At 44.9% G+C, this 13,339-nt stretch overlaps 1 protein-coding gene across 2 annotated transcripts in view; it reads left to right on the forward strand.

The window, feature by feature from the left end:
* Positions 1–13,339, forward strand: part of cpne5b (copine Vb) — a 73,261-nt gene that overhangs the window by 31,707 nt on the left and 28,215 nt on the right. The gene's annotated exons all lie outside the window — the stretch shown is intronic.

Below are 13,339 nucleotides of genomic sequence, written 5' to 3' on the forward strand. Positions count from 1 at the left end.
TTTAAATACGCCCTCATCTGTGATATGCATTGCTTTTCTCTTTTCGAAAACAAGCATATGTGAAGATTTTTGCCACATTATGCTCCTTCCAAACTCTGCCTGTGCCTGAGCTCAGACGCTGGAATCAAACCTCCAAAATCTTGCAAGCAAAGAAAAAAAGGAGCGAGACAGCGATCTCATCATCTCGCGTCTCAGCGAGCTCCAGTCTTTTACGGTAATACTGCAATTTAACTTTGAGTGCTAAATTGTGGGCCGCTTCAGATGATTACCAAATGCGCATCATCCCAGGCTGTTGACTGAACTGGCAGTGGAGGCTGAGAGTGTGACATCAAGCCAACGTTGCCATCCTACAGTGCCTCGCTCGCACTGTGTGTGTGTGTGTGTGTGTGTGTGTGTGTGTGTGTGTGTGTGTGTGTGTGTGTGTGTGTGTGTGCGTGTGTGTGTGTGTGTGTGTCAGAGATGCTATTCAGCACATTGGGTCAGAGAAAGAGACACAACAGACAAACAATCCAATTTACAGAATGCTGTAAGCAGAAATGCCTGAGAGTCACACGTATGACGCAACATCCATCAGAACGCAACATGTAACAGTGACAAAGAGGCAAGGAGAGACGTGGCTGGTGCTGGCTGCATTCATATCGGTGTGTGTGTCTGTGTGTGTGTGTGTGTGTGTCTCACAGGCAAGCAGGTGCTCTTCACTTCTCTTCACTGTTGTCACTTTCGGCCCCTTTTAGCCCTTTAATTGTCTCTATTATTGCTGCCTGTGTCGCTTCTTCCTCCTCCTCCTCCTCCTCCTCCTCCTCTTCCTCCTCTCTGCCCTCTCAGTTGTTTCGGACCTAATTTTAACTGAGAACCCGAGACTGAGATCCACCAAGTCAAAGTAATAGATTCCGCTGGCTTTCTTCCCGGTGCGGCTCAATTGATTTATCTTTAGAGGGCACGCTGCCGTCTGTCTCCAGTCTCAGCTAAGACCAACGCCAGAAACTTTTCAGATTTCTTTCCCTAGTGTGTCTGTAATGCATAAACGCACTCTGACACCTGTGAGCTGTCATCTTCAATCAGACGCTCCTCAACTTTTAGTCGCCGGTCCATCTTTTTCCGGACGAAGGGTGTCCAGGGGTCGGCCGGGGATCGGGTTGATGCTCATTCACCTTATCTGTCCAGTGTGATTGTGTGTGTGTGTGTGTGTGTGTGTGTGTGAGCGAGCCAGCCAGGTTCATCTCTCTGCCTGTGTCCATTTCTTTATCTTCATCTCTCCTTCCCTTTTCTATTTTCTTCCCTCGCCTGTCACTAAGCCACACGTCTCTTTCTGTTGGTATGGCTACCAGCTATTTCTAAACCGGAGCACACAGTTCTCACCATCTCCTATCTAGCATATGCAGATGCGCGTGAATACAGACCACAACAAAATGGGATGCACTGGTAGCTCCAGTTGGCATCTTCTCCAGATGACATATCAGTGTGATAAGACTTGGGTGTATTTTTAGCTCCTCTGAAATGGGCTGCTTTCTGTTTTGTTTATGAGAACGGAGCTGTTGGGCTTTGTGAAGCTTGGGTTTCGTCCCATTTTCCAGCTTTGTGGTTGTGTAATAATAATAATTTCACAGGTGCTGTTTGAAATAACAGTTCAGTTAGCGTGTGTGGGTTTATCATCACAAGTTTGAGCAGAGTTACCACGCTGCTGCCATGAATGAATTAAAAAGTGACTGTGAAGAAAAGGGGCTCATTTCCAGACAGAGACTGGGGAACTTTGTCCACAGGAAAGTTTGCTTTTATGCATATTCAAACACAGGATACTGAATGGTGCCCATGTTATCTAAAGACACACACGCACGCGCTCAACACAGCTTTTTCTTTCTTCTCTGGCATGGTGTGCTAATGGAGGTCTGGAACACTGAGCTGATAAAGCTGTCACGTCGCTTCACTCGCTGCTTCCATCTTTCTCGCACACGTTCAAATCTATCCGGTGGCATCACTTATAAGAGACCATGTCTGCTAACACATACACACACTGACACACACACACATGCAGACACAAATGCCCGTGCAGACAAATCCAGTAGGTCAGCGTTCCTCGGTTTTTGGTAATGGGAGATGCTATCAATAGCTTCTAAACACCATCTGTTCTTTCTGTCATTTATCTTTTATGCTTTCACACGTTCCCTATCTTTCTAACACACACACACACACACACACACACACACACACACACACACACACACACACACACACACACACACACACACACACACACATAAATACATACACACGCACACTGATTAGTCAACCTTCTACTGGATCCAGATGCAGTGCTTTACGCTTTCTCCAGGGAAACCTTCATTGGTGGTCCAGGTCGCTGTCACAAGAGTAATGTCTGCTGTGGGAATCGCTGCAGTGCAGAAGTAGGTTTCCTTCAAGACAAAGATCATACAATAAATATAAGACTTATTTCCTCTGGGCTTTTGGCGGTCAAAAAAGAGTAATGGCCAAGAATGTAATTACTACTAGAGGGCTTCTTTTCCACATGAGTACCTAACCCCTTCCTGCGCTCGCTCACTATCTGTCTCTCTTTAAGGTCTGGGCTGATGGGAGGCTGCTGGGTTTTTACAGATGCTCCAGCTGTGTGTTGTTCTCCCACGGGAGGCCGGAGCACAATAAGGCTGCAGCTGCTCTGTGATGTGAGCCCGCTCAGTGCCAAGCAGGTAGACCACAACGTCAGATTGAAGAAAGCATTGACAGCCTTAATGCCACAACAGCGTCAAAGATCATTGATCAGATTCTGTATGTAACAAAATGTCACTTTCACTCTTTGCCTTGTTTGGTGGGAAAGGCTGGTTTGGAGTCCCAGGCAGTGATGTTGATGCTACCTGGTGCACAGTTACAGGGAATGGTTGATGGCTGATCTCAGGGCTGATGTGTGAATCACCCCAGCTGCAGCAGATCAGGACAGCAGATGAGGCTCTGGCTGGGCCTCAGAGAGATTCCCTGTCAGTGCGGTTGCAGTTGCTCCTTCTCGCTGATGGACCATAGATTGGGCGGTGCCCCTCATAATCTTTGAAATGGAAATGAAGCTATGTCTTCATGAAAGGAAGACAGGAGGGGACATTTCCACCCCCGCCCTGCTCCTCTTCTTAGACTGGCACAAGTCTTTGATGCTGTGATGAAAAGTGATGGCTGTCATGCCCAGGGCAGCCAGTGTTCTAGAGGCTTGGGTCTAGGGTTGCTAAGCACCAGAGAACAGGAGAGAGAGAGAGAAAGGAAGAGAGAGGGCGGGGGGACAACTTCGTCCAGGAATCTTAAACCTTAAGGGTCCTCAATGTCTGAGGAAAATACCTTTGGAGGAAGAGATGCTGCTAAACAATACAGACACACACACAATGATATGACTAAGTGTAGTTCACAAGTGTAGTTTGCCTTGCACCTAACTACATCATGCACATAGTGGAGGATAATCTACACCCCTTAAAGTGTGTTAGGAGTGTATGAGATGGAGCTGAAAACAGATTTGAATGATTGATTAATAATTCATGGCCCCCTGATTTACTAAATTATGTCCTCAAGTGGACTTAATTTCATGTTGAGTTCATGCTCTGAGTTGAATAGTTTATCACCTTAAGTCCATTTGTCCTCAGTAATTGGAGGGTTTCTCCGGAGGCCAGTGGGATTTGATGCAGCATCATTTTTATTCCGGGTGGAGATTTGGGGTTTGGCTGCAAAGCACAAAGCTGATTGATGGTTGCTTGGTTACGTCGCATGGCTGAAGAAGAGAATGAGCAACCTGAGGATTGTGAGGGTTTCAATAAACAACAGGTATTCTAGTTTGACTGACATCCTCGACGCTTACTGGGAATTAGAAGTAGAATAATAACCCTGGAGAAAGTGTTTTAGTTTCATGATAATATCTAAAAGAGATACAAATGTAATAAAATTATTCAAATTGTGAGAAAATAAATCAAGGCAGCATGTCAAGGGGAAAATGACTTTACATATTTCATTTTAAAATCAACAAATTGATCTGGAACGATAACGTGGAACTGTTTTGTGTCTGGCTGATGATTTTAATTTGTTTTTTACGGCCTCACAGTTTGATTAATTTACCTCCACAAGGAACACAATTTAATCTTGTTTAGAACTAATAACCGGAATAAAAAGCAGAATTATTAGAGGTATTTTTTTCCCTCTCCCTAAAATAAACAGAATGTGTTTGCAGCATGTTTTTTAAGCGTGATGATTAACTGCACGCCTCAGAACGGCAACACAAGTTCAGATGTCAGCAGTGAGATAACATCTGTAATAAAGAAACATTCACTCACAGGTACAAAGTGTGTGTGAAGCAGAAACCTTCCACAGAACAGAACATAATCACACCCGCGTCTAATATATCTGAGCCAAACTGCCATTTCCTCATCTGGCGTTGCAGACGGCGGTAGATCGGCACGTTCTCTGTCACATCCGATTCAATTTGCTTTCATCGCTCAACGTGACACACAAAAGTTTCCTGCACCAAACAAACGCTGGCATGCTTGAGGATGTTTTGTGTCAGTTCAGAGCGCTGCAGTCATCTGTTAGGAACCAATCAGAGCGCCGCTTCCCCCGGTTTCAACATTCAGGGGGCAGCAGCCATGTTGGCCAATAGAATTGATTTCCCTCCAAAATGAATTAGAGGACTCAGTGGCTTTGATGGAACAAAACATTAGAAGAATTGGCTGTTATTGTCACGCTGCTGATTGCCTGAAGTGTCATTTGCTCCCCCAACAGAATGAGAGGAGGAGATATAAAAACCCTTTCCCCATTTCACCTTCTGTGTTTGTGGCTGTAAACAAAATGCGAGCGAGAGAAATGAGGCCCTTCAAAGCAAAAACACCTGGAATGGAATTTTCCCGTTTTAATGTTGTGTTCCTCTTTGAATATTGACTTCAATCCAACACGATTTCCTTTGGCTCATTGTAAAGTTACATTTCCATACGTGCCGTTTGACAGTGGCAGATGAAAAGCCATCAGAGACAAACGCAACACTAACCACAGAGTGTAGCGCTGCACCTAATTATCACTCTGCATCAGACATGGAATTGCTACATTTCCAGGTTGGATGGAGGCTGATGGAGGCACAGCTGCTCTCCTCCAACCGCATGGCACTGCTGCCTTTTGATTTGTGCTTCATCTGAGGTGTGATGGATGCTGGGCCACTCTCTCTCTCTCTATCTCTCTCACACACACACGCACACACACAGGCACTGCTAGACCTGAGAAAGTACAGTACAGCAGCCATTTCAGCTCATTTCTCTCCTTTCCTGGGTGGCTGCTGCTTCTCTCCCTTTTCTATTTGATTAATGGCTCGCCTCTCTGGTGGCTGGTGTAATAAAGTCAGATGAGGTCTCCAATGGCCGAGGCTATGTAGAATCAGCAGAAGATAATTGAGGAGGTGGATGTCTCAGGTGGGTTTCCGTGGCTGTTCCCTTCCTCGCAGCGGTGAAATACTGTTTCAATTCTCCCTTTGGCGAGTTAGCGGAGTCAGGAACGCTCTTACAGATTTCGCTTCACCGCACCCGGTTGTTTGTTTGAATGTTGGCTCTGGTGTTCTCGCCGTAAAAGCTTAGAGAGCTGATGATGCGTAAGGAAAATGATGCTCCTCCTTAACACATCAGCGTTCTTTGTTTGTCTCCTGAATAATACATGTGTAGGGTAGTGATAGCTGAAGTGTAGCGTCTGTTATGTTCGGCTTCCTCACACTTACACCTGCTACAGGAAAGACCAGAGAAATGTCTCCTGAGACCCAGCAGTCCAGAGCTGTGATCCTAAAGCAGGTTAAGTCTATGGAGGAGGCAGGAGGAGATATTTTAGGTTCTTAAGGGAACTTGTCTGCTTGAAGAGTAAAAGGGCAACACGTGTAGCAGAGTTTCTCATCCCTGATTAAAATCTATTATTAAATGGTAATGGAACCAAGCCACAGTGTTAACGAGTGTCTGACATTAAAACTGGCCCGGCTTGTTATCTGTTCTTTGGTTTCTAGTTGGTTGTAAGAAAAGAATCAGGAACCATTACGCTATCGATCCCACATTTACCCGCTCCTCCTGGTCGTAAAGTCACACACCCCGGAAGAGGTTTGGACCAATCGATGACTTAAGTGTCAAAGGCAATGAGGTGAGGATGAGAACAGCACAAGTAGATCCTTCAGCCTCAGGTTCTGGAGGAATGAGGAATGAGGAACATCAGCTCTGCTGCATCAACCTTCTGTTGACTGAGACGCTACATTAAGCAAAGTTGAAGAAGAAATGGCAAAATCAGCTCAGAAACTAAAGCTCATTACTGTTATGTGCTACTGCTTGATATTTACTCATGCAGGAGACACAGAGCAACATTAGTTGTATTTTAATAGTGCTAAAGTGCAATCTGGTGATCGGAAAATATGCAAGAATGATTCAGCCAAATAACAAATCCAGGGTTTCACAAGGGCCCAATTTGGAAACATCTGCCTCCTCCCCTGACGTGCGGAGGAGGAGACGTAAATCAGCTCCTCAAGATCGCACAAGTGATTCCACACTCTGCCTAATGAGACGAGCTCGGCGGGAACTCGTGTCCGCGCGGTCGCTTCCGTCCTGCTTCCGCCGCCGCGTCCTCTGTGACCCACAGACTGAGTCACTGGCAGTAACCGGAGTAACTATACAGGAATTATGGTATCCAGAAAGGAAACAGGGGAAGAAAATAACCTTTGAAAGGGACAAAAACAAAGGTAGCGATAAAGAAGGCGAACTTAGTGGCCGTGAAGCCTCAGAGATTTCAAAGTGTCTCGCTGCGGTAATTCCACTTAGATCATTAACCTGAATCTTGAATGGCAGCAAGATGAGCTGCAAGCGCTAAAGTCAGAGCCTCGTCCTTCTGTCTCGTCTAATTGGTGTCTCTGCTGTCGCGCTGCGCCCATGGTGATTGGAGGAAGCCGCCAAACCAGATCAATGACACGTCTGCTCATGGAAAGATGGAAGAGCAGGTTCGAAAATGCATTCTAACAGCGGAGAGATGCACACAGTACATACATACAAGTCCCCCAAGTCTTATTATCCCGTATCTGATTTGATGTTTTGAGATACGACATCAAGTTTAATTGACTGACATATTCGCTTCCAATATGCATCAAATGGAATCTTCTCTGTGTTCTTGTTCACCCATACGTTCATTTAGACTCTAGTGTCTTTACAAACTTTCTCCCGATCTCCAATAGACCCGATTTTGACAACACTTAGACCTGAATCTGATCCTGGAATGATCAGATGATGAAGAATGCATCACACTGCCAAGATCCATAGTTTCTAATGAAAGTCAGTGAGCAAGCAGTCACCAGTTCAGACTAAAATCATAATCACCCACTCAGGTTATTGATGTTATGCTTATATGCTTTCTCTCTCTGACACACACACACACACACACACACACACACACACACAAACACACCTTTCTCTCTTAAGGCAAGTCTCCACGCTGGTTTCAGAATCATTTAAATGTTAAGTTGTATTGAAACCTTCTTCTTCGTCTTCATCCCACATATCTGAACGATCGTCACTAAAATATTTATTTCCTTCTCTAATCTGATGCCATTTGCAATAATTGTTTCCCCAAAAGTTTACATCAAATTAGTTCATTGCACACACCAAACACACACACACACACACGTCGCTGTTCCGCTGTTCCAATAACAGCAGGCAGCATTCATCAGCACTAAGTGTCCTCTGGAGTGGAACACTTGCTGTCAACACGCCTTTACCTTTATGCTCTCCAGACACAACTGACGAGCAATTGGTTTGCTGTAATGGCAGCCGATAATCACCACCTCAGATAGGCTCCCTGAAGAACCCCCCCTCCCCCAACCCCCCGCTGTGCTTTTACTTCCCTTGCCTCCCGCTCAGCCATGACTCAGCGTGCGGTTTGAGGCCTAAAGATCAGTAAAAAGCCACCATGAGGCTAAACGCTGCGCCTTCTATTCTTCCTGATCACCATGTTGGACAAAAACCGCTGAGCGAAATGGATTGGGCAGACCCGTGGGTGGGAAGCTGGGAGTGAGACACAGAAACGCCCGAACGGGGGACGCAGCCGGGAAGCCCAATCACTGACAAAGCGGTGAAGGGCAAAGAACACGACGGCACGGACGGCGCTGTGTGGAGGATTACACCAGTTTCCTGTCGAGTTATTGTCGTTGTTTGCAAAGGCGCAGAAGCGTTTGCATGTGTATAAGTGACACAGATGAGGGAACATATGTTGTAAGGAAGTACGACAATTCATCCTAGTGTAAGCAGCAGTGGAAGCAGTGGCGCCACGTGGAAACCGGAGAGAGAGTCTGAGTTTGTAAACCTTTAGGGATCAGTGAGAAAAGGTGACAGGTGACTCGTGTTGAAGCTGCTCAGGTATGAAGAGTCTGTAGAGATTGTTGTCTTCATACGGTAGAGTTGGCAGTCGTCTTTCCTTTAAATCCAACCTGAGGTCATAATGTTCCCAGATGACAGCAAAACGTTCTGTTCACTGCAGCGTTGACAAAATCCTTGAGCCTTTGATGAGACAGAAGCAGATCTACGTTGAAATGATCATTTTCTCCTCTCTTTAGAAATAGATCTGAGCTTCCTCTGCGAGTGTGTTTTGGTTATGAGCCTCATTTGTATCGCCGTCACATTGCATCGTTATTTTGTCAGGGGCAGATTGCTTCCGTTCACAAAGAAGTCAAGGAAAAGGTGACGGCCAGTGTAACTGTGGATGTGGAATTTACGAGTGCCGGGATATAAATCATTACTGTAACAGGAGAAGCTGAAGCAGGAGGATGAGCCACAGGCAGCACTGCTACACAATCTGATTTCAGGAACAGCACAAAATGCTAACAGACAATTTGCAGAGGAACACAGAAGGCCAGAGTGTGTAGCTGTCAACTGATACAATCTACTGGTTGACAATAGTGGAACAATTACTTATTTTTGGCAGGTCAGAGCTCCATTATATCGGAGGTTTTTTGCCGCTGGCCTGAATAATTTGAGTGTGTGTGTGTGTGTGGAGAACAGAAACATTTTCCTACTGTTGGACCGTTGAGTTTAGCTTGAGTTTGCTTCTAAAAAATGTCCTTTGTTTAAATTTTAATTACATTTCTCTCTCGTGTTCATCACATATCACCAGTTTCACAAAAAGGAAAGTTTCTCTTGTTTGTGGTAAAATGGATTTAATCTGATGATACGCTCCAAAGAGTTCTGCTATACAAAATAATGGACTTGATTGAGGATTCATCACTCTGTCTATGGTTTTATTTGCATTTAAAAAGCCTACCTAAGACAGTATTAAAGTGTTAAATGTGCTAAAGCTTGATGGACGGTAAAGGATTTGGTGTTGACAGACTTCGTGCTGTCTTTATTCCTGCATCCTGTCCTGTAAGTTCCTTTTTGTGTAGGAATCACCAACATCAGGACGTTGCATCTACAGTCATACAGTCATAATCTACCATCTACAATGGTGCCAGAATCCACGGGAACTGAATCTTTCTCTTCTTACTGAGGCACCTTGTTCTCTAATCTTGTTGACCAACATGATCGTAAAAGCTCAAGGATTTGAGTCAAGGTTTTTCTGAGTATAAATCAATGACGGATTTAGATGCGTTGTAGGTGGAGGCATTCCAGGAGAGCACGCCACATACACACTCACTCTCAAGCCCATTCACTTCAATTCAATTCAAACAAGTGCAGCTTTCCCCATGAGGAAGCACTTTGGCGACAGTGGCAAGGAAAAGCTCCCTTTAATGGAAAGAAACCTCAGACAGAACCGGTCTATGCGGTTGGCCATATGCCTTGACCGCTTAGGTTGAGAGAGGAAGAGCGAGGAGAGAGAGAGATGGAGAAAGAAGAGAGAGAGACACACAGAGACGCACTGCAACAACGATAACTAATGTAAATATGACTCATGATGTTATGACGAATAGGATGCATGGCTCTCTAGACTCTGCAGACTCAGTAGTTGTGTCTAAAGGTTTCAAACCAAAGGTTCAGAGCTAAATAAGAAACCAATCTACCCAGACTGATCCTGATTCAGATCCGTGTCCTTCTCTCAGGGCTTTCCTAGCTTGGATCCCACTTAAGCAGCCTGAAAATTATGGAAATTGGACCAAGTGACACACAACTTGAGCCTTGTTCTTTCTATCTTTCCTTAAATTGGCCCACAAAGTGGCAGATAGCATGTGTGCAAATGCCAAGAGGAGGATTTCACCGACCATATTTAGAACCGAGTGTTGTCAGATCCCCCGGTGTGGCAATGTATGCATAAGGTGTAATCTGTTCCACCTGTATAGAAACTCACAGGGTTTTCAATTGACTCCTGTGTTAATCCACCTGTGGGAGTAGTGGGCACACACAGCTTAGCTTTTTGGCAGGGCCTGCAGCTATGCATTACAGATGTGTGTGTACAGGCTTAGCGCCGCACTTTGTGTCACATTATGTCCTTACGGGTTTGCTCTGTGATGGCGGAATGTGTGTGAATGCTGGGAAAGGTCTGACCACGTGAATGAACCAAAGCCCCTAATGCCAGGACGCCAGCCCTGACACCTAGTCCTCCACTATTCTGCCGTCGCTGTGGGAAAGAGGCTTTACATTCTGGTAGCAAATCCCCGTCCTGGAGGATCATGGTATTGACTAACACGCTGACAGTGCCAGAGAGCCGTTCAATGCCCCAGAATAGAATGGGCTGTGTCTCATTGCTGACACTTGTCTGTCGGAGAGGCTTCATTGTCTCTCAGAATTGTTTGGATGCTTAAATGCGATTCCAGGTTCCAAAAGTTGCCATACTGGCGCAACAGCTAAAGAGGTTCAGGACCTATTGTGCGAGGAAGAATATGAGACAATTATTGATTTTCTGCAAAGGTTCCCAAAGTCTTGAAAAAGTTTCTGCATCTAAAAGACCAGAACTAGAAAATTACTTTAAAATGAAAGGTTGTATTTACAGGCACCAACAGCAAAACTCATAAATGGACACTAACAACTTAAAAACCTACTGGAATATATTTGGATCTCTCTCTCTTTCTGTGTGTGTATGTGTATAATTTCAGTCTAAACAGCGGCGGTTCAAAAACGCTCTTGTGTGTTTCCTGTGGGTCTTTGAAGCATTGTGTTAATGGATCAGGTAAATTATGCATTATGCACCGTTACGCTTTGGCTCTTCAATGCCGGCGCCTTACTTTCAGCCATCTTATGTTGTTAAAAAACCAGCGTTCATTCGCCCAGGTGCAGTTCAAAGAACACAACTTACCGCCCTTCTTCTTTCACCCCCGTCTATTGGGAGATTTTCTATAATATAAGGTTGCAGTACTTCGTGCACCTATGAAGAGGTTTCCATTCCAGATGAAGCCGTTGAGAACACCACACAATCCACCTGAGACCCTTAATCCATCGCAAGGTAGAAACGGGATCTTATTTCAGAATTTCATTTCCTTCCGTCGTCTGTTTATGTGAGGAGATAAGAGACAGAGAGATTGTTAGCATCAACATTCATTGATGGAGGATTAAATACAGCAGGAGACAGAGTGTAGCTGATTTGTTGTTCTCTGTATGCGTCATGCATCCGATAAATACTAAACTCAGAAAACATCTGTTGAACTGAGAGTGAATCAGATCTCGATACGTGTTGATACATCCAGAACAACAACCCAACTAGACTCTCACTGTATGTGTCATCCTTTCATGTATCTTACACACACACACACACACACACACACACACACACACACACACACACACACACACACACACACACACACACCATCAATTATTAAACAGTATGTTTAATAGCAATATAATATGATGCTCTAAATGCTCTGAAGCTTTTCTTCCTCATTGCTGCCACATTCTAATGGGTGATGCTGCGGCGCTACATTGTTTACAGTAATTAGCTTCCACACCGGCGGTTACTGCATAGCCGTAGTTTGTCAGTATAATACAGATTCACCTTTGCTACCCGAACTGTTATCTCTGAAGCTCTTCGGCCGCCTTAAGTTGCCAGGTTGTTTCCGAAACGATCTAAGACGCAAATGATTGAGTTCAGGTAAGAAACAAGTGGACAAGGATGGAGTCATTGTGGAGTGGAGGGGAGCCATTTCTCCAGTCATTCGTCTTTTTGTTAGCTGTATTTGTGAGCCAGGTGGAAGCGTGCAATTGTCAAGTGAGCATCGACTGTGTGTGAGTGTGTGTGCGTGGTTTAAGTGATGAATACGATCTTACCAGTTTGCTAAAATGCTTGGTCCTGGAGGCCATGATGGTTTCAGTACCTGAAGATCAATGGAAGCCTTTCACTCCGTAGATCAAAGGTCTCCCATCTACAGTACCTCTTAAAACACACACACAGACACACAGACTCACACAGACACACACGCCGCACACACACACCACACACACACACACACACACACACACACACACACACACACACACACACACGCCACAAGAGTATCACTTTCTTTTGACTTTAGTTTGTTCGGTGCAAAAAACCCTTGAAATTATCAAGCAATTATTGATCAACTTTTTAAATACTGTATATATACCAGGAAGAAGACAAATGACAAATTAAACTCCACACATCCCCCTGGCCCCTGAGGATGCTGGGACATATTTAGGTCACAGCAATAAGACGCAGTGAAGTTTGAGCTCTCTAAACTGTGCACCACCTCTACAAGATGCAGCTTTACAGAGACATTAGCAAGCGTGTGGGGCTGAACATGGATCCCTCCACAACAGCAAGTCAAACAAGTGCAGCTTTCCTCCAGGCTAAGTAGGAGTGTGTGAGGTTTAGAGCCATTTGATTTAGTCAAGCCCAGGGGCCAGTGGCAGATTAAATAGCCCCCGAGTATGATATTGCTTATTGCCATAAAATATACCAGCTTCCCCACATATTCTCCTGCAGGAAATGAAACACTGTTAAAAGTGATGAAAGCAGACGCTGAGGATGCCTCTTTTTTCCGCATTCTGGATTTATTACAGCGATGGGTTGCGTTAATGGGGCTTTGCCTGCGTTTTAAAATCAGATTTGCGTGTGTTTGTTTCTTTATAGTCCCACATACATACAATACTGTCAAGCTAATAAGACCCATCGCTCAACCGCCCCGGCAACTTAGCTGATGAATGAGGCAATTAACACATGTCCAGCTCTACAACAGCAAACTTTAGAGCCTCCGGTGGGTGAGACAGCCACTCTAATGGCCTCGGGAATGTTTGTTTAAATCATATCACAATAATCAATACATGGAAAGCGACGCATTCGGCGGTGAAATCACAGGGGATTTCCTGCAGGTGTTTGTTAAATGGCAGATGTTGTTGTGGCTTAGCTGTGAGAGGAT

Source organism: Genypterus blacodes, unplaced genomic scaffold (assembly GCF_046128005.1).
Source record: "Genypterus blacodes isolate CSIRO-AG114 ecotype Tasmania unplaced genomic scaffold, CSIRO-AGI_Gbla_v1 ptg000037l_1, whole genome shotgun sequence".
In the NCBI taxonomy this organism is placed as follows: domain Eukaryota; kingdom Metazoa; phylum Chordata; class Actinopteri; order Ophidiiformes; family Ophidiidae; genus Genypterus; species Genypterus blacodes.